This window comes from Bos indicus, chromosome 5 (assembly GCF_029378745.1).
Source record: "Bos indicus isolate NIAB-ARS_2022 breed Sahiwal x Tharparkar chromosome 5, NIAB-ARS_B.indTharparkar_mat_pri_1.0, whole genome shotgun sequence".
NCBI lineage: Eukaryota > Metazoa > Chordata > Mammalia > Artiodactyla > Bovidae > Bos > Bos indicus.
This window is the reverse complement of record NC_091764.1, coordinates 84,123,365-84,146,334: the sequence shown is the minus strand read 5'-3', so window position 1 is coordinate 84,146,334 and position 22,970 is coordinate 84,123,365. Positions and strand designations below refer to the sequence as shown.

Sequence of the window (22,970 nt, the reverse complement as noted above, 5' to 3'; positions counted from 1 at the left end):
TGTTTACTCAGCAGTGAGCTAGCGCACATATTTAGGCATTTTATCTTTAACAGCTAAAGAGAATGTCAGAAGCTTCATTTCCTGGATAGATGATAAGCATCCTGTCCTAAGCGTGGACGAATACACAGCACATCATTTCAATTGTGGCATGAGTGATGGCTGTAAGTATGACAGCTGACACCTTCACTAAACCATTATTCTTGGAAACAAGGCAATGTATACACCCAGAGAGGAAAATTTTGCTAGCTAGGTGTTTACATCTGTATTTGCCACCTGGGGAGAAGAGTAGATTTACTTTCAGAAGGAGTATAAGTAGAGAAGTCTTTTCAATTTTACAATGGAGTGGCCGATGCTTTTGTTTCTTTCAAGTCATTTGTTTTGTTTTCTGGGTATCTTAATGTAAAACAACTCTCAAAGGCTTTTGCAAATTTATCTTCTTAAACTGTAACCATCCTTTGGGCTACAGAGTTGTTGAATTGCTTCAGAAATTGAAGTCCTGATTTATATCCATGGGCGCCGTAGTTTTGAAGGCACTCAGCACAGTGGCACCTACGTCTACTTGTCTTCGTCCCACTGATAAGCAGCAAAGCACCCCGGGGGGAGAGGCAGGGTCAGGCTGTCACTGAGAAGTTGGAGTTCCGGTTCCCCATGAGAGCCACTCATCCTGTCACCAACACGATGCCTTTCTTAGACCTCCCAGACAAAAATAGATCTTTACTTGAGTTGGGAATGCAGGGAATGGAGAGGTATAGAGCAACGAGTTTCAATATTTCAGCTCTGTCTGTGAAAATGACTCCCTGTCTTCAGGTAACCTTGGTCAGGCTCAATCACTTAAACTGCAGGAAATTGATCTACCTTCCCTGTCAATCAAGTGAACAACCACTTTTTAAGATACTGATGAACACAGACAAAGACAGCAAATTAACTTGAAATAGATATATCGGGTTGAACCACTGCTGATGACATTCGGATAGGGAACAAAATACTGAATTATAAGAACATTCTCCTTTATATTTTTATTTAAATACTGTCCTTTTAATTTTTTTTTAATTGGAGTATAATTTCTTTACAATGTTAAGTTTCTGCAGTAAAACAGCATGGATCACCTATATGGATACATATGTCCCCTCCCTTGACCCTCCCTCCTACCCCGCATCCCACCCATCTAGGTCACCACAGAACACCCAGCTGAACACCCCGTGCATACAGCAGATTCCCACTAGCTAGCTATTTTATACACAGCAGTGTATATATGTGAGTGCTACTCTCTCAGTTGGTCTCATCCTCTCCTTCCCTCAGTGTCCACAATATACAAGCAGCTCATGCAGCTCAACATCAAAAAACCAAATAACTCAATCAAAAAATGGGTAGAAGACCTAAACAGACATTTCTCCAAAGATAATATACAGATGACCATCAAACACATGAAAAGATGCTGAAAATTGCTCATTATTAAAGAAATGCAAATCCATACTGCAAGGAGGTATCACCTCACACCAGTCAGAATGCCCATCATCCAAAAATCTACAAAAAATAAATGCTGGAGAGGATGTGGAGAAAAGTGAACCCTTTTTCACTGTCGGTGGGAATGTAAATTGATACAAACACTATGGAGAATAGTATGGAGGTTCCTTAAAGAACTAAAAATAAAACTACCATATGACCCCGCAATCCTATTCCTGTGCATATATCCTGAGAAAACCATAATACAAAAAGACACATGCATCCCAGTGTTCACTGCAGTGCTGTTTACAATAGCCAGGACATGTCAATGTCCACTGACAGATGAATGGATAAAGAAGTTGTGGTACATATATACAATGGAATACTAATTGACCATAAAAAAAGAATGAAATTGGGTCATTTGCAGTGATGCAGATGAACCTAGAGTCTGTCATACAAAGTGAAGTAAGTCAGAAAGAGAAAAACAAATATTGTATACTAATGCATATATATGGAATCTAGGAAGATGAACTATTTGCTGATAGGTACTGATGAACCTATTTGCAGGGAGGAATAAAGACACAGATGTAGAGAACAATTGCCTTTTTAAAAAAAAACAAAGCGGCGAGTTTTGAAACAAATAGCGAATTTTAATTGATAATAATTTACTGTATCATGTAGCTTTTCCTAGGATATGGCTATTAAATTAAAACTCACAGTTGCACAATCACCTTTTCTTCATTAATCTCCAGTAGTCTTATAAGGATGTCTAACTTCCCAACTAGATTATAGCTGGGCAGCAAGAATGTCATTTTGTTCATGATTGAGGGTTAATCACAAGCTCTCTGTGCTACCCATGAGCTCAAGATGAATAGAGAGCTGGGGACGGTTTGTAGTCCAGCTTCCAAGAAATCCTCCTTGTGGTCTTGTGTCATTATCTATCTCCCTAATCACTCTACTCCTTACTGCTCACTATGGCGCAGTTGGATTGAACTAGGAGCTTAATGGGGACTTGGGGTGAGAAAGAGAAGGTGAGGACATTTTCTACCCTTGCCTTATCTTATGGATGATGGCCCCAGTGCTGTGTCACCAACTCATTTGCCCTGCTGCTCTCAGCTCTGAGATCTAGGTTACAGTAACCTTCCCTGGAGTTTAAATTTAAGTTTCTTTATTTTTATAAAATTGAAGTATCTCTGCATAGTGATTCTTGGTACAGCCATTTGTATTTTTTATATATAAATTTATTTATTTTAATTGGAGGCTAATTACTTTACAATATTGTATTGGTTTTGACATATATCAACATGAATCCGCCATGGTGTACACGTGTTCCCCATCCTGAACCCCCCTCCCTCCTCCCTCCCTGTACCATCCCTCTGAGTCATTCCAGTGCACCAGCCCCAAGCATCCTGTGTCATGCATCGAACCTGGACTGGCGATTCATTTCACATATGATATTATACATGTTTCAATGCCCTTCTCCCAAATCATCCCACCCTCAGCCTCTCCCACAGAGTCCAAAAGACTGTTCTACACATCAGTGTCTCTTTTGCTGTCTTGCATACAGGGTTATCATTACAATCTTTCTAAATTCTATATATATGCATTAGTATACTGTATTGGTGTTTTTCTTTCTGGCTTACTTTACTCTGTATAATAGGCTCCAGTTTCATCCATCTCATTAGAACTGATTCAAATGTATTCTTTTTAATGGCTGAGTAATACTCCATTGTGTATATGTACCACAGCTTTCTTATCCATTCATCTGCTGATGGGCATCTAGGTTGCTTCCATGTCCTGGCTATTATAAACAGTACTGCAATGACATTGGGATACACGTGTCTATTTCAATTCTGATTTCCTCAGTGTGTATGCCCAGCAGTGGGATTGCTGGGTCAAAAGGCAGTTCTATTTCCAGTTTTTTAAGGAATCTCCACGCTGTTCTCCATAGTGGCTGTACTAGTTTGCATTCCCACCAACAGTGTAAGAAGGTTCCCTTTTCTCCACACCCTCTCCAGCATTTATTGCTTGTAGACTTTTGGATCACAGCCATTCTGAATGGCGTGAAATGGTACCTCATAGTGGTTTTGATTTGCATTTCTCTGATAATGAGTGATGTTGAGCATCTTTTCATGTGTTTGTTAGCCATCTGTATGTCTTCTTTGGAGAAATGTCTATTTAGTTCTTTGGCCCATTTTTTGATTGGGTCGTTTTTCTGGAATTGAGCTGCAGGAGTTGCTTGTATATTTTTGAGATTAGTTGTTTGTCAGTTGCTTCATTTGCTATTATTTTCTCCCATTCTGAAGGCTGTCTTTTCACCTTGCTTAGAGTTTCCTTTGTTGTGCAGAAGCTTTTAATTTTAATTAGGTCCCATTTGTTTATTTTTGCTTTTATTTCCAATATTCTTGGAGGTGGGTCTTAGAGGATCCTGCTGTGATTTACGTCGGAGAGTGTTTTGCCTATGTTCTCCTCTAGTTTTATAGTTTCTGGTCTTACGTTTAGATCTTTAATCCATTTTGAGTTTATTTTTGTGTATGATGTTATAAAGTGTTCTAGTTTCATTCTTTTACAAGTGGTTGACCAGTTTTCCCAGCACCACTTGTTAAAGAGATTGTCTTTTCTCCATTGTATATTCTTGCCTCCTTTTTCAAAGATAAGATGTCCATAGATGCGTGGACTTATCTCTGGGCTTTCTATTTTGTTCCATTGATCTATATTTCTGTCTTTGTGCCAGTACCATACTTTTTTGGTGACTGTGGCTTTGTAGTAGAGCCTGAAGTCAGGCAGGTTGATTCTTCCAGTTCCATTCTTCTTTCTCAAGATTGCTTGCCATTTATTTTGTAATTATGGTATCACTAATCATTACTATTTACTAAGAATGTATTAAATAATCAGTACTCTAAGTAGACTATCCAATTAAATCTACTCAACACCCCTATGTGATATATATTATTAGTCCCCAAAGAGACTTAAGGGAATTGAAGCACAGAGATCCTGTCTAACTTCCTATAACTTCTAAGAGAAGGAGGGAGTATTTGAAACTGGGTCTGTCTGACTACAAAGTCTGTGCTCTTGATGTGGGAGTCATGAATATCTGCCACTTATTCTCATCTTGGAAAATAGGGCGTCTCTATGTTTGTTAGATTGTGTGGTTCTGAATAAACTGCAGGCACACTGAAGTAGAGGAACTGATAGAGCTGTCATTTGTTCCAGGGACAGCTAAAATACTACTATTAAAAAAAAATTATTCATAGCTTCAGGGAGAAAAAAGGCTCATATATGCAACAACCAGAAAAAAAGAAAAAAAACAGAAGCAACCGAATATCAATTAAAAGATCAACCATAAATGAATAAGTAGATATGGTAGAGCCATGTGATAGAATATTATATAACAGCGAAAATAACTGAAGTACAACTACATGTAACAATGTGAATGAATCTCAGGGATTAAAGGTTAAACAACAAAAAAAGCTATTGCATAAAAGGACATAGTATGAGACTTCATTTATAAAGTTCTTTGGCATGCAAGACTAAATGACATAATACGGCTTCCCTGGTGATACAGTGGATAAGAATTCACCTGCCAATACAAAGTACATGGATTCGATCCTTGATTTGGGAAGATTCCACATGCAGTGGATCAATTAAGCCCTCACACTGCAACTACTCAGCTCACATGATACAACTACTGAAGCCCAAGCACCCTAGAGCCTCTGCTCTGCAACAAGAGAAGCCACTGCAACGAGAAGCCCGTGCACCACAATGAGAGAGTGGCCCCCGCTCACTGCAACTAGAGAAAGCCCACTGGCAGCAAAGAAGACCCCGTGCAACAACAACAACAAAAGTAATGAATTAATTAGTTAATTAATTAAAAATAAATAAATGATATAACCAGGGAATAATAACACAAAATTCAAGTCAGGACAGGGATGGGCTGTGAAGACAGAAGTGGAAGGATGAGATCTTAGAAGGACTCTCATAAAACAGCAAAGTTCAATAAAGTGTTCTTAAGCTTGGTGGTGGGCATCCAGGGAACACAGCATAACTATACTTTTAAAATTTTTTGTGTTGTCTTAATTTTAGCAAAATGTATGAAATACAAAATTGGCTATTTTAACAATTTTTAAGTATAGAGTTCAGTGGCATTAAGCATATTCACATTGTGTGACCATCATCACCAGAAAAGAACTATTTTGTTAGTAAAATATTAGATTAAAAGAGTTTGTAGCAATAGCTGCTGATACTTATATAAACTTCACATATATCTTTGGAAGATTTTACATGATTGTAAGAAAACATCTCTTATTTTGTAGTGAGAAATTTGGTTTTTGTTGCTGAGAAAATACATTGGGTTAATATGGAGGAAATTAATATATTAATAATATGTGGAGGAAGGTTGAGATGTTTTATCTGAAACAAATAAAAAGCAGCAACATATGTTCAATGGGATCCGAAGGCTCAAGGTTACTTTGAGTTTGAGGAGTTCTATCTACTACCTGTTAGGTTGATCGTAAAGCAAATTTTAAGTCAAATAGTCTTTTTATTGCATTAATTAAATTTCATCTCTCTTTCTAATTATTACATTGCCCAGTATTTAAAAAAAAAAAAAAAGTATGACAGTTGTATCAGTATACTTCCAAATACACATAGTTAGAAATGGCAAGTCACTGTTTTATTAATGTTTTGCATAATACCAGCTGTCCATGTGCTAAGTGAAGAGCAAAGATAAATAGCAGTTATATCCTATTTCCCATGGAGCTATATCCTATTTTCTATCAGCTCACACTTTTGAGTACAATTGATTTCAAGTTTTTCTCCAATGCTAGCATTTCAGACCAAAGTTTAGCAATTTCTTGCTGCAGTTATTCATTTGCTCCCTGAGCCTGCTGCAGCATGACTTGATCATTGTTTAAATGCATTTGTAATTTCAGAAATGGAAAGCAGGAAAAAAAAAAGGGAGTGGGGCTGTTTTAGGCAAGAATTCTGTTTTATAATAAAAGAAGTCATTGAAAGCTGATTATGTAACAAATCCATCAAGGCTGCAAAATTCCACCAGAGAATGAAGCATGATGGGAATTTTCAAGTCAGATATAATTTCTTTTCTGCCTGCAGGAGTTCTTTGTTAAAAAGCAATATATTAACTCATTTAAAAAAAATCTGGCAAGACTTCAAAAAAAGTAGCTTAATCTGCTACATTTTATGACATTTTATAGCCAATTCCTGTTTTAACAAGTTCATTCATTTAATCATTACAATAGATTATCTGATACATTCCTCTTTTATAAACTAGATTTTCCCTCATGAAGTATAGTTTGTTTAGATTTTCTTTAGAGCTCAATTTCTTTATAGGATAATTCATAAATATTCACATTGTACAATTTTGTGTTACACATTTATTATAAAAGGCTTAGCCAACAATGTACTATGAATAATAATGATGACACACTTTGCTGGTTCTGCTGCTTTAGGATTTTAATTAACAGCAAGCACATGGCACTTACAAGGCAGCATACAGATGATTTGTATGCTGGGACGACAGGGCGAAGTAAATTAAAATTGTAAATAACTGTTTCATCGTCTAAATACCTGTGTTACTGAATTCTGAGAGGCAGCAGGGTCCAGTGGAATGATTTGGATGACATAGCCAGATTTCTGTTTTCTCAGTTGTAAGCTGTAAATGAAAATATCATCAACTAACTTACTTGCACAAAGAAATGAAACACCAGGTATACTATCTAAATCTAGTTATAATTTGTTGGGAGCATTCACTTAAGCATTTTCTGGAAATTCATTTGTAGGGAATACATAGAGACCCAATTTGATAATGCTGATTAAGTTTCTATAAATCTCTGAAATATTTTCTTTTACAAAGTAACATGTAATGGGAGTACATGTAATGCACATATACATAATATACATTAAAATAAACTTTATGCATAGAGATGTCTTCCTCCTCCCCACCAAAGTTCCCAGTGCCTTCTCAGTCTGTGAGATCTAGCCAACAAACTGTATTGTTCACATATTCCTGGCTAAAGAGTATTAGTTCACCATACTGCAAAGATCCTCAATCAAAGAGTACTCAACATCATTTTCCTGAGTTGCATGGATTCTAAAACGTATTGTTTGCTAGGCAACGGCTGTTCTTTCCTTTGTTTGTTTTCTTTGCAAAGGTTACTTGCAGTATTTATTGAATATTTCCTGTAGTAAAATGAATACCACTCTAGACCAAAGCAAATGTTTCACTCAGTTCAGCACTTATGCTGCTATCAGAATACCTTGCTATTCCACTATTTATTGTGTTATGATAAATGGTTTTGATTCATAACATCTGACAAAAGTCAAAATGTATGCAAGCAATACTTACATCTAAAAAAGGTGGTAAGGGGATAAGTGAACAATAAGCGAACCATGGAACAACAGACTGGTTCCAAATAGGAAAAGGAGTTCATCAAGGCTGCATATTGTTACCCTGTTTATTTAACTTATATGCAGAGTACATCATGAGAAACGCTGGACTGGAAGAAACACAAGCTGGAATCAAGATTGCCGGGAGAAATATCAATAACCTCAGATATGCAGGTGACACCACCCTTATGGCAGAAAGTGAAGAGGAACTCAAAAGCCTCTTGATGACAGTGAAAGAGGAGAGTGAAAAAGTTGGCTTAAAGCTCAACATTCAGAAGACGAAGATCATGGCATCTGGTCCCATCACTTTATGACAAATAGGTGGGGAAACAATGGAAACAGTGTCAGACTTTATTTTTCTAGGCTCCAAAATCACTGCAGATGGTGACTGCAGCCATGAAATTAAAAGACGCTTACTCCTTGGAAGGAAAGTTATGACCAACCTAGATAGCATAATCAAAAGCAGAGACATTACTTTGCCCACAAAGGTCCGTCTAGTCAAGGCTATGGTTTTTCCTGTGGTCATGTATGGATGTGAGAGTTGGACTTGAAGAAGGCTGAGCACCGAAGAATTGATGCTTTTGAACTGTGGTGTTGGAGAAGACTCTTGTGAGTTCCTTGGACTGCAAGGAGATCCAACCAGTCCATTCTAAAGGAGATCAGCCCTGGGATTTCTTTGGAAGGAATGATGCTGAAGATGAAACTCCAGTACTTTGGCCACCTCATGCGAAGAGTTGACTCATTGGAAAAGACTCTGATGCTGGGAGGGATTGGGGGCAGGAGGAGAAGGGGATGACAGAGGATGAGATGGCTGGATGGCATCACTGACTCGATGGACGTGAGTCTCAGTGAACTCCGGGAGTTGGTGAGGGACAGGGAGGCCTGGTGTGCTGCGATTCATGGGGTCGCAAAGAGTCCGACACGACTAAGCGACTGAACTGAACTGAACTGAAAAAGAAATGATACAAATGAACTTATTTACAAAACAGAAACAAAAAGAGACTGACAGACTTAGAAATTGAATGTATGGTTATTGGTAGGAAGGGACAGTTAGGGAGTTTGGGATAGATATGCACACACTGCTATATTTTAAGTGGATAACCAACAAGGAGCTACTGTATAGCACATGGAACTCTGTTCAGTGTTATGTGGCAGCCTGGATGGGGGGAGAATGGATGCATGTATATGCATGGCTGCTTTCTTTCGCTGTTCGTCTGAAACTATCACAACACCATTAATTGGCTACACCACAATACAAAATAAAACATTCAGAAAAAGAGAGAGAAAAATATGTTTATACTATGGGAAAAAATAGTAGCATATGAACATGTGTTCTTCCTACCCAGGAACGTGGAAGATCTCTCCATTTGCTTATGTCATCTTTGATTTCTTTCATTCAGTTCAGTTCAGTTGCCCAGTCGTGTCCAACTTTTTGTGAACCCATGAACCGCAGCATGCCGGGCCTCCCTGTCTATCACCAACTCCCGGAGTTTACCCAAACTCATGTTCATTGAGTCAGTGATGCCATCTAACCATCCATCATTTGTCGTCCCCTTCTCCTCCTGCCTTCAATCTTTTCCAACATCTGGGTCTTTTCCACTGAGTCAGCTCTTCGCATCAGGTGGCCAAAATATTGGAGTTTCAGCTTCAACATCAGTCCTTCCAATGAACACCCAGGACTGATCTCCTTTAGAATAGACTGGTTGGATCTCCTTGCAGTCCAAGGGACTCTCCAACACCACAGTTCAAAAGCATCAATTCTTCTGTGCTCAGCTTTCTTTATAGTCCAACTCACATCCATACATGACCACAGGAAAAACCATAGCCTTGACTAGACGGACCTTTGTGGGCAAAGTAATGTCTCTGCTTTTGAATATGCTATCTAGGTTGGTCATAACTTTCCTTCCAAGGAGTAAGCGTCTTTTAATTTCATGGCTGCAGTCACCATCTGCAGTGATTTTGGAGCCCAAAAAAATAAAGTCTGACACTGTTTCCACTGTTTCCCCATCTATTTCCCATGAAGTGATGGGACCAGATGCCATGATCTTCGTTTTCTGAATTTTGAGCTTTAAGCCAACTTTTTCACTCTCCTCTTTCACTTTCATCAAGAGGCTTTTGAGTTCCTCTTCACTTTCTGCCATAAGGGTGGTGTCATCTGCATATCTGAGGTTATTGATATTTCTCCCAGCAATCTTGATTCCAGCTTGTGCTTCATCCAGATCAGTGTTTCTCATGATGTACTCTGCATATAAGTTAAATAAGCAGGGTGACAATATACAGGTTTGACGTACTCCTTTTCCTATTTGGAACCAGTCTGTTGTTCCATGTCCAGTTCTAACTGTTGCTTCCTGACCTTCATACAGGTTTCTCAAGAGGCAGGTCAGGTGGTCTAGTATTCCCATCTCTTTCAGAATTTTCCACAGTTTATTGTGATCCACACAGTCAAAGGCTTTGGCATAGTCAATAAAGCAGAAATAGATGTTTTTCTGGAACTCTCATGTTTTTTCGATGATCCAGCAGATGTTGGCAATTTGATCTCCGGTTCCTCTGCCTTTTCTAAAACCAGCTTGAACACCTGGAAGTTCACGGTTCACGTATTGTTTGCTGAATCCTGGCTTGGAGAATTTTGAGCATTACTTTACTAGCGTGTGAGATGAGTGCAATTGTGAGGTAGTTTGAGCATTCTTTGGCATTGCCTTTCTTTGGGGTTGGAATGAAAATTGACCTTTTCCAGTCCTGTGGCCAACAGGTGAAATACCTGTTGCACAGCGCTGGAGAGAATCACATGACATGGTGCACATAAAACATTTAACACGAGGCAAGGATTCAGTAAATTTTCCAGTTGAGCTATTTCAAATCCTAGTTTGTTCCTTCATTTGTACAGTATTTCTCTGCCTTTTCATTATTTTGTTTTTAAACTTATTTGCTTGAGGTCTCCTTTTCCCAGGCTTCTAGGTTGAATTCCTTCTTCCTTTTGATTTCTGCCCTCTTAAGGTTGGTGTGGTGGTTTGTGTAAGCTTTGTATAGGGTGAGATTGTGCTGAGTTTTGTTTTGTTTTGTTTTTTCTCTGATGGGCAAGGCTGAGTGAGATGGTAATCCTGTCTGCTGATGATTGGGTTTGTAATTTTGTTTTGTTTGTTATTTGGATGAGGCATCCTGCATAGGGTGCTACTGGTGGTTGGGCAATGCCACGTCTTGTATTCAAGTGGTTTCCTTTGTGGGAGTTCTCACTATTTGATACTCCCTAGGGTTAGTTCTCTGGTAGTCTAGGGTCTTGGAGTCAGTGCTCCCACTCCAAAGGCTCAGGGCTTGATCCTGAGTTTTACGTGGTTCTGTATATTCTTTCCGCTGATTAGGTACTCCTGTTCGCTCTCAGTGGGTGTTCTGCATTCACTGCTGTGTCTGAAGGTGTGTTCCTGATATATCCATGGAGAGAGATGGGCTCCATGTCTACCTACTCCTCTCTTGTTCACAACATGGAACTCTTCGTGTCTGGATTCTTTGATTTAGTGTAGTGTTTTAGAGGTTCATCAAGATTGTAGCATGTATCAACACCTTGTTCTGTTTTTAAATTAATTTTTATTGGAGTATACTTGCTTTACAATGTTGTAATACTTTGTTCCTTTTAATGGTTGAATAATACTTTTCATATATATCCTAAATTTATTTGTTGAGAGTGGACAGAGAGTGAGTGTTTTTCACATTTTAGCTATTGTGACTAGTGCTTCTATGCACATCCATTGTATACAAGTGTTTTTTAGTACCTGTTTTTCAGTTCTTTAGGGTATACACCCAGGAGTGTAATTGCTAGATCATATGATAATTCTGTGTTTAACTTTTTGAAAAACAACAAATTGCTTTCCACAGTGGCTGCACCCATTTTATATTGCCACCAGCAGTGCACAAGGTTTCCAATTTCCCCATATCCTTGCCAAGATTTATTCCCTGTTTTTGTGGGTTTGAGCGCTGTGTTTTGGTTTTTGTTTTAAGCTATGAAGTGCAGTATGTGAGATCTTAGTTCCCCAACCAGGGCCCAGACTCGTGCCCCCTGCATTCAGAGTGTAGAGTCTTAACCACTGGACCACAAGGGAAGTCCTCTGTTTGTTTTTAAATAAATAATCATCCTACTGGGTGTAAAGTGGTATCTCTGCAGTTTTGAGTTTCATTTCCTTAATGCCTAATTATATTAAGCATCTGTCAGGTACATATTAGCCATCTATCTTCATTAGAGTCATGTCTAGGCAAGTGCACAGTACATGCTTTAATTGGGTTGTCTCTTTGTTGTTGTTATAGGATTTTTTGTATACTCTAAATACTACAGCTTTATCATATTTGCAAATACTTTCTCCCACTGTGTAGGGTGTCTTATCACTTTCTTGATAATGTCTTTTGATGAGCAAAAGATTTAAATTTTGATGAAGTACAATTTACTTATCCTTTTTCTGCTTTTAAAATCATACCTAAGAATGCATTGCCAAATCCAAACGCACAAAGATTTAAGGGCTATATTCTAAGAGTTTTGTGGATCTAAATCTTATATATGAAGTTGTTGTTTCATTTTACACTAATTTTTGTATATGGTGTGAGGTAGAGGTGCAGCATCATTCTTTTGCATGTGGATATCTAGTTTATCTCAACCCCATTTGTTGAAGACACTATTCTTTTCCCACTGGATTGTCTTGGCCCCCTTGTCAAAAATCAATTGACCATAGACGTATGTGTTTATTTCTAGATTCTCAGTTCTAATCCATTGGTCTATATAATGTCCATCCTTATGCCAAGACTCAAACTCTCACTTCTTGAAGTGGAGGTGGGTAAGGGCAGAGCAAAGTGCATACTAAAAATACACATAGATGAAAAACACAGTTGCAACCATTGAGGAGTTCACAACCTAAATCAGGGATGTCTAATTCCTTGAAATTATACCAAAAAATTCCTGAAGGTACAGATCACATTTATCTATGGAGAAAGATAAGCCATCAGCTAAGTCCTTCCTGGGTTCCTGAACCTCAGACTGTATGAGATAATAGATGTTTGTTGTTCCAAGTGACAAGTATGGGAGTTCTTATGCAGTGACAGACAATATAGATGGTAAATAAATACTAAACACAATTTAAATACTAAACACAATTATCTCCAATTTAAAATAAATTTTAAAAATAATACAAGAGAAAAACACGGTACTAAAAATAAGCACCCTCTCCATGGGTGATCCCATGTATAGAAGAAAGACAATGGCTGGCCTTGATTGAGGTCAGGAACCTGGGTTCTAGGTGAGATCCATCAATTTTTTTGTGAAATGGAAATAAAAATTCATGAAGGTGCAGATCATATTTATCCATAGTTGTCTTTCAATCCCCAAAAGTTTGTATAACATATACAAAAAATAAGAATTAATTATGAGAATAACTGTTCTCAATTCTAGATATTTATTAGAATCTCTTGGGAAGCTTTTAAAAGCTAATGACTTGGGGGACTCATACCTAGAGATTCTGATTTAATTGGATGGGAGTGGGGCCCATGCACTGGAGAAGGAAATGGCAACCCACTCCAGTGTTCTTGCCTGGAGAATCCCAGGGACGGGAGAGTCTGGTGGGCTGACGTCTATGGGGTCGCACAGAGTCGGACACGACTGAAGCGACTTAGCAGCAGCAACAAGGGCCTATGTATGAATATTTTGTGAAAGCTCCTAAGTAATTATAATTTATGGCCAGTGTTGAAGACCCCTGGTCTAAAAGGAGAATCATTATATATAACAATGTAGGTTATTACATATTATGTAAATAACTCCAATATAGTATGATAAATGCTAAATACATAAATTTACAGTAACTGTTCTCTTTTCCCTTAAGATCTCACAAATTACAATTGGGAAATTTCTGATACAAAGATTGTGAAAAAATTTAATAGAACTTTTAACCCAAATCCCTGTATCTTTATTTTTCTCTGTTTCTGGAAGCTGCCATCAAATGTCTTGGCACTGAGCCAAGTATTACTGCAACTATATGAGAAAGCCTGAGCCAAGGCCATCAGCTAAGCCCTTCCTGGGTGCCTGAACCTCAGAAACTGTGTGAGACAATAGATGTTTGTTGTTGCAAGTGACAAAGTTTGGGGATTAGTATGCAGCAACAGATATTACAGATGGTAAATAAACATTAAGGCACATTATTAAAAATATGCATCCTCTCCCTTGGTGCTCCCGCGTGCAGAAGACCATGGCTGACCTTGGGGTCAGGAACACAATTTAGTTCCATCACTTATTCTGTGAAATGGGAATGAAAATGTTTGTCTCCTTGGCCAAAACTGCATCACACATCCATAGCTACATCAACCGTGACTCATCCCTTTCAGTTCAGATTGGGGTTGCTCATGAAGTGCATGACTGACAAGAGGAAAGCTGAAACATACGCAACATCATACTTGGAGAAGAATTAAATGTTTGTGGAGTAAGTGACAGAAACCATCTCCTGACATCACATGGTAACACAATGACCTTGAACAAACAGCCTCTCTCAACTTTCTCTGATGGCTCAGCAGTAAAAAATATGCCTGCAATGCAGGAGATGTAGGAGACCTGGGTTGGGAAGATCCCCCGGAGGAGGAAATGGCAACCCACTCCAGTATTCTTGCCTGGGAAACCCCATGGACAGAGGAGCCTAGTGGACTACAGTCCATACTGTTGGAAAGAATCGGACACGACTGAGAGACTGGAAGGCTTTCCAAAACAGAAACAGCTGACTGGAGTACTTACACTGGGATAAGGAAAGCAAGGAAAATAATTTTTGTATTTACAAAAATTAAATTTTAAAAATGTTATACACCAGAAGACTTATTCATGTTTCCTATGTTTTCACCAGCAGAATGTTCTTCTGATCATGTAGTAGAAAAGAATATGTTGCCAAACCTCGAATGGTGTACAAAATTAAGTTTATAAAATGGAATTATACAACTTCCAAAAAAAAAACATCATATGACAAAGCAGATACGGAAGGGTAATCTTGATGATGTACCCTCCAAAATATTCTCTATTTGTCATCTATAATTTAGACTAGAAGCTTGGCCACCCCTAGTGTAACCATCTACGGCAACAGTAGGAATGAAACACGATAAATGTGATGGCAGGTACTACACTGGAAATTGATAGTATCCAAAATATCTTCTAATCAGTAAAAAATCCAGAAATACTTTTCAGAAGTTGAAAAGTTGTAATTCAGAAGCTTAATTGGGATCTTTTTGATTCCTATTCAATGGATAACATGATACCAATAGAGAATGATTTTCTTATGCCAACAAACAGACACCAATGAAAAGGAAACAGTGACAAAATCCTTATTTTCTTCAGCATATAAACAAATAGTGAAACAGCAAAGCAAAGTTTCCTATTGATAGGAAATTGAAACTGAAAGCAAATTATAGGAGAGTTTTATCAGACACTTAAAATCTTCCATTTCTATAGATTCCAAAGTTTGCTGAATAAGTACTTGGGACCCATATTTTTTAAAATAGTATTTTTTTCTATACCACAAATGATTTTTCATCAATATTTTTTCCAAAGGTAGTGAAAAGTTACTAGATTTCTAGTAACTTGATATCTACATTATATAAAATGGACTAAGAAAACAGCAATAACAATAACCATTTATGGGCTTCGTGTATAGTAATGGGAAAGAGATCATTGGGATGGTATTATTTTACAGCTTTTCTTAGATATTTGGTAGACCCACAGGCAATGTACAATGGAAGTAAGAGTTTGTTTTAACCTTTTATACTGGCTTCTCCCCTGGGTCCCAGTTTTGATATTCAAATTAGTGTTCACACTTGAAATCACATAATATGGGCAGTGAGGGTTGTGGGGAATACTCGTAGAGTAGGTGAGACTCTTGCAAGTATTAAGGTATCACAGGACTAGATTGTGGAGGTTTTGGTTTTTATTTTGGCTGTGGCACACAGCACATGCTATGTGGGATCTTTGTTCCCTGGCCAGGGATCAAACCTGTGGCCCCTCCATTGGAAGGTCAAAGTTTTAATCACTGCGTGGCCATGGGAGTCCCTCTGGAGGTTTTTAATTCTAAGATCTAAATTTTTAATTGTAAGTCTATTTATTTATTTATTTTTGGTTACACTGGGTCTTTGTTGCTGTGTGTGGGCTTTCTCTAGTTGCAGCAAGCAGGGGCTACTCTCTGTTGTGGTAGGCAGGTTTTTCATTGCAGTGGCTTCTCTTGGAGTGGCGCACACACTCTAGGGATCGAGGGCTTCAGTAGTTGCAGCATGGGGGCTCAGTAGTTGTGACTCATGGGCTTAGTTGCTCTGCAGTATGTGGGATCTTCCCAGACCAGGGATCAAACTCACATTCCCTGCACTGGCAGGCAGATTCTTCCACTGTACCACTAGGGAAGTCCTAATTCTAAGTTTTTAATTCTATGTTGTCTTGGTAGGCAAAACTTGAATGATACACTTGGGTTAGTTTAGGATAAACTCTTCCTGTAAAGACTACCAGGCTTTCTGTTACACAGCATGTCGTGATTGTTTCTCTGTCTAAATATAAGTATAAACATTAAGATATTTCATTTCATTTTTAGTTCTAAGACTGCTTAAGTTAGAATCCTCAGCTTACCACCCATCACTTAACCATCTCATTCCTCACTGAAGTACCATGACTTTGCATGTTTGTTTGCCCTCTGTAAATGGGGGTGATAACAATATCTACAGGTTTCTCTGGTGGCTCAGTGGTAAACAATTCAGGAGACGTGGGTTTAATCCCTGAATCAGGAAGTTCCCCTGGAGAAGGAAACTGCAACCCACTCCAGTATTCTTGCCTGGAGAATTCCAGGGACAGAGGAGTCTGCTGGGCTACCGTCCCTGGGGGGTCGAAATAGAGATTGGGTACGACTCAGCAACAACAAAAATAACAATAATACCTCCCTTACACCTGAGGTTCCTGTGGGGATTAAACGATATCATACATGTGAAGCACCTAGGACAATGCCAGGCACAAATAGCATTCATATTTCTAAGAAAAAAATGAAAACATACTCATTATTTCTCATCTCTCTTTTGTGCAAAAGCTACTGTTTTGGGGGGGGGTTTGGTTGTTTTTTGGTGTGTGTGTGTGTGTGTTTTTAACTGGATTGGCTGCTATGATTCCTAACCTTGGCATGGACAGTTTATTTACCTGAACAGGGGGAGTTCATGGATTTATGTGGCTCTGATCCCTTCATCCACAGGCTCTGGTTTACACTCCAACTTACCATAACAATGACTCAAAACCACTGCCATCCAACGCCCTGGATGCTTCTATGAAATGGCTTAGTTTTCTGTGTCCAGCTCACAGGGAACAGATGTGAAAGTGCAAAAGTAACAGCATAACAGTTTCCTTTAATTAGCACCTTCGTGAGTAAACTGAAGAAGAGTGAACCGTTCTAGAAAACCAAATTATCCTCCCATCTGCAGGCGAATCTTCCAGCTCCTCAGATGAGTCACCAGGCAGTGGAGATAACTCCTTCCAGCCTCCTCTGTGAATAAATGGGGCCTTTAGTCTTGGGGCTATAAATCTGGCCATTTTTAAGAGCACTTTAACCATTCTCCATTTTTTAAAAGTTGATGTTTTCATACAATCTTTATCTTTCTTTTCCTCTTCCCCTTTGTCAACACAAAGTGAGACAACTGTGCTCTTCTTGTTGTCACTGACTCAGCAATTCCTTTGTTTTTTATGAGCTCCTATCAGGAACTCATAAAAATATTACCAAATTAAGAACTAACTATGTAACCTCTAGGGCAAAAAAGAAAGGGATGTGAGGGGAGGGAGAAAACCTTGTTTTATCATAAGGAATTACCAGCCAATATCAAATGATACAAAACGATGCTTTTTGTTGTTTTAACATGAAATCAAATATTCATTTGAGAATATATTTTTCTGCTTCACATTCAGCATTCCCTGGTAGGATTAATTTTAATATCATGAGAGCAAACTCTAGCATCTCAACTACATCATCTGCATACTATAATGTCTATATGATTCAGATTTATAACAATTTGAATCCCAGGAGTTCAAAATAGATATAGCATTATCATTGAATTGCAGCATTTTCCTCTCTTTATAAAGATGAATTTATTCTTGAAATAAATTTATTCTAACCCAGTCTGATCTATTTAGGCACTGTTATAGATTCTGAGAACTGAAGAAAACTCAAGGGGTTCTCTAGTCTAAGCCAGACCACGGGTGGAATCTATCACGTAGAGGGGTTTTAAACCTCACCTTATGATTCTCCAAGGAAATAAATTTTGTAACACCTCCCAATAATTTCTTCCATAGCTTTGACTATACAGGGTGTGACCCTAGAGTAATGAAACAACACATTTCCATAAACCATTGAAATTTTTCATTTCTTAGTCATATTTCACAAAGAGAATTTCTCACATCATCAGACTAACATTTTATTTTTTGCATAATTTTATTAGTACAGGTTGTTAGCAGGAAATTTTTAATTAGTTCACCATCTTTTTTTGGCCTCTTTCTTATTTTCTTTTGCCTTTAATGTCTTTTAACAAATGATGTGTTGCTATTTGCTGCTGTTTAGTTGCTAAGTTATGTCTGACTCTTTGTGACCACATACTCCATACTCCTCTGTCCATGGATTTTCCAGGCAAGAATGCTGGAGAGGGGTGCCATTCTTTACTAAAAATTTTTGAGTTAAGGGATTAATAAACCAAACTGCCTTTATGATGATCTTAATCATCACAGATAACATTGCTGTCTACAATGTCCTGTAAAAGGCATCCATATTCATTATCTGATGAACAACAACAAAAGGCACACAGACACACAGAGGTGATTGGTCCAAGGTCATGAATCGCTGGAATATTTTTACTGCAGGACACTAACCAAATCAGTCCTTTTAGAAATTAAGTACAAATGCTCATTTATGAAAGCCTATCAGTTTTTATAGCTTATAAGATGAACATTCACCTTCAAAAGGGCTCATAAATATTTTTGTTTGACAAAGAATGTTTATCTTCCTGGGTTTCTTTCATATGCTCCTAAAGAGCAATGTGGTTTTGCGTAGTGGTTACTTTTTAATACCTACTATTTACCAGATACTGTGTTTAAGGATGAGAACACAAAGATGAGGAAACCAGGCCCACACCTGGTGGAGCCTGCAGGCCTTCGGGAATTACTAACACAAAGCACACCACTTCCATACAAGCCTCTACTGGAGGACAGGGGGCCGGAGAGATGTGGAATCAGGCAAGACTTCCTAGAAGAGCTGCTGTACCTAGCACAATTTCTAATTTAATTTTTAAGAAAATAGACTGTATAAAAGAAAATTTAAAAATACTCAGTGTTTATCACAGAAAATTTAGGAAGACAAATACTGGAGGATGCGAGTAAGGGGGAGGCAAGATATTATTCAACTGTGTGACAAAAGGGGAAGATTTCCTCTTTAAAATGCTTAAGCAGAGGGACTTCCTAGGTGGTCCAGTGGTTAATATGCCATGCTTCCAGTACAGGGACTGCAGGTTCAATCCTACATGGGGAACTAAGATCCCACATGCCATGCAGCGAGGCCAAATTAAAATAATAATAATAATAATAAAATGCTTAAGCAGAGTTGGTGAACATCCACAGGACTGCTTCTAAGATTCTGAAAAAAATTCCAATGTGTGGGTTTTTTTCCTTACGCCAAGCAATTCTCTGACACAAGCCAGGTGTCCCTACTGCTGCTGCTGCTAAGTCACCTCAGTCATGTCTGACTCTGTGTGACCCCAGAGACGGCAGCCCACCAGGCTCCCCCGTCCCTGGGATTCTCCAGGCAAGAACACTGGAGTGGGTTGCCATTTCCTTCTCCAATGCATGAAAGTGAAAAGTGAAAGTAAAGTCGCTCAGTCCTGTCCGACTCTTAGTGACCCCATGGACTTCAGCCCACCAGGCTCCTCGGTCCATGGGATTTTCCAGGCAAGAGTACTGGAGTGGGGTGCCATTACCTTCTCCGGTGTCCCTACAACTTCACTCAATTCTGACACTATCTACCTGGAAGTAGCCCATCAGATTCTACATGTTAAAGTCCCACAAGACAGCCCCACCCATCCCATCCCACATGCTTAACATGTGAATTTCTAGTTGAAGTTGTCACTTGTGATTCAACTGACCAAATATATGGAGATTATAGGTTTCCTCCACCCTCTCCAGGGGTTTGATTAATTTGCTGAAGTTGCTCACACATTTCAGAAAAAAAAAATTTTCCTTCTGTTTATCAGTTTACTATAAAAGGATAAAACTCAGGGATAGCCAGATGGGAGAGGCAAGTAGAACAAGGTAAGTGGGAAAAGGCACCAAACTTCCATCCTCTCTGAGATGGCCATAGCTCTAGAGAAAGGGGGTCTAGAGGGCAACCCTGGATCTATAGAACCCCAGATCGTTGTTCTATAACAAACTTTCCTCTTCCAGCATTTGGGAATCAGCTTCTAAAGACTCTCAAATTTTGATGCATTAAAGAATAAGTGGGGCTGGGACTTCCCTGGTGGCCCACTGGTTAAGAATCCTCTTTCCAATGCAGGGGTACGGTTGCATCCCTGGTTGGGGAACTAAGATCCCACATGCTGCAAGGCGTGGCCAAAACAAAACAAAACAAAACAGAATAAGTGGGGTCTCTGGCTTTTGTCTGGGAACTTCCCTGGTGGCTCAGATGGTAAGGCATCTGCCTACAATGCGGGAGACCCGGGTTCAATCCCTGGGTTGGGAAGATCTCTTGGAGAAGGAAATGGCAACCCACTCCAGTATTCTTGCCTGGAAAATCCCCTGGAAGGAGGAGCCTGGTACGTTACAGTCCATGGGGTTGCAAAGAGTCGGACACGACTGAGCAACTTCACTTTCTGGCTTTTGTGTTTGGAACTGTTTTTCTCTACGAGATTCTCACAGAAATGTCCAATTAGGGTAAGAAGGCTTGACCAACAGATTCATTTGATTTTGGTCTCTTTAGGTGCCATGCACATGTTGTATAAGAAACTGGAGATCCTTTATGTACTTTATAGTATATAAAACCTATTTTATATATTATGTAAAATAATAATACTTATAAAGCATGCCCATAATTGGTGTGTGTGCGCTGTGTGTTCAGTCGTGTCTGACTCTTTGCGACTCCATGGACTGTAGCCTACCAGGATCCTCTGTCCATGGGATTCTCCAGGCAGAATACCGGAGTGGGTTGCTATTTCCTTCTCCACCATAATTGGTAAAAGCTTCTAAACACAGCAGACATTGTCCTTGCCTGCCTTTACTCTTTGACTTCTCAACGTGCTCTGGCCTTTTCAGACTGCCAATATCTGCATCTCTGGCCTAAGGACTCAGGCCCAAAAGGCCCATATCCCTAGCAGAATGGAAGGACCAGAAATGAACAATCTCTGAAGCAGCCCTCAACCATGTCCCAGCTCCCTGCCTTCAGATAGGGTAATTCTGAAGCATGTGTTTTACACTACTCACTAGGGTTTACCAAGAGAAGTAAGCAGTAGTCATTCACTCAGTAGCTGACTCAATCATATACCTTTGATGGGATGCTTTACTTTCCCTGCATCATTTCTCTGCTCCCCTAGTAGTGTTTCCTGCACCTCACAAACTGCACTCAAATACTTATCTCAGGGGCTGCTTCCAAGAGACCAAATCAGGAGGACATGACTCAGATAAGTATAATGATATCTTCAAGTTGATATCTTCAAGTATTTTATAAATACACAAAATACACAACCAGAGTTGCAAAGATAAAGAAATGAGTAAAACAGGCCATTTTAACAACAACTGTTTTTTAAAACCTATTAGCAAATAGACATTTGTTCAACTGCCTAATTTTGGTCCCAGAAGCATACTGTAGTTTTCACACACTTGGAGGAAACCACATTAGGCTGTCACCAAGGAAGGACAGGTCACTCATCAGTCTACATGCAAGGCCAGAGAATGGTACAGAGGGAGAGGGAGATGTCAGATGGAAGCCAGAAGGAAGGCGCCGCTTTCTTATAAATATGTAAATGGTAAAGCATGCATACTGAAAAACTTAAAACTCAACATTCAAAAAACTGAGATTGTGGCATCTGGTCCCAACACTTCATGGCAAATACATGGGGAAAAAGTGGAAACACTGACAGTTTTTATTTTCTTGGGCTCCAAAATCACTGTGGATGTGAGTATAGCCATGAAATTAAAAGACTGTTGCTCCTTGGGAGAAAAGCTATGACAAACCTAGACAGAATATTAAAAAGCAAAGCAGCCCTTTGCTGAAAAAGGTCTGTATAGTCCAAGTTATGGTTTTTCCAGTAGTCATATACAGATGTGAGAATTGAACCATAAAGAAGGCTGAGCGCCAAAGAATTAATTCTTTGAATTATGGTGCTAGAGAACACTCTTGAAGATTCTTGGACTGCAAGGAGATCAAACCAGTCAATCCTAAGGAAAATAAACACTGAATATTCATTGGAAAGACTGATGCTGAAGCTGAAGCTCCAATTCTTTGGCCACCTGATTCGAAGAGCTGACTTATTGGAAAAGACCTTGATGCTGGGAAATACTGAGGACAGGAGAAGGGGGTGACAGAGGGTGAGATGGCTGGATGGCATCACTGATTCAATGGACATGAGTTTGAGCAAATTCTGGAAATGAAGGACAGGGAAGCTTGACATGCTGCAGTCCACAGGGTCACAAAAAGTCGGACATGACTTAGTGATTGAACAACAACGATACTGAAAAATACTGGGGGACCACAAACCTACTGACCTTCAAGCTGACTGATCAGAACAGAATAGTGAATAAGTCACGACACACTGATGTGCTACAACTGGCTTGGACCAGCTCAGGAGAGCCTGAGAGCTGACTGTTAATTTCAGGAATTTTGCAAGGCAGATGACTTCATCCTGTAGCTTGAAACAGACCATGGTGGGAGTATTTACGTCACAGAAATGGGCAAAAGCTATAAACCAGGCTTCCTTTTCCCCTCAAGAGCCAGTTGTTAAACATTTACCAGCATTGAATCCTGACATTGTCACTATTTATGTGTTTATTTATTAGTCAGCCTGACTCCAATAAGGAAACCAAGGACTCAAGAGATTGAGAGTCGTATCCTTGGTGCCCTGTAAAATTG

At 39.1% G+C, this 22,970-nt stretch overlaps 1 protein-coding gene across 3 annotated transcripts in view; it reads right to left on the bottom strand.

The window, feature by feature from the left end:
- LMNTD1 (lamin tail domain containing 1) overlaps positions 1-22,970 on the bottom strand; it is a 489,113-nt gene that overhangs the window by 330,621 nt on the left and 135,522 nt on the right. The window contains exons 1-3 of one of the 3 annotated variants that reach the window (XM_070789934.1): positions 18,104-19,895; positions 17,097-17,360; positions 7,030-7,114 (exon numbers count right to left, since the gene is read on the bottom strand). The exons of 1 other annotated variant lie outside the window; for it this stretch is intronic. The gene's annotated coding sequence lies outside the window, so the exon portion shown is untranslated. Of the gene's footprint in view, positions 1-7,029; positions 7,115-17,096; positions 17,361-18,103; positions 19,896-22,970 lie in introns of those variants that run through there. One more of the 3 variants, XM_070789935.1, reaches the window with a different exon arrangement.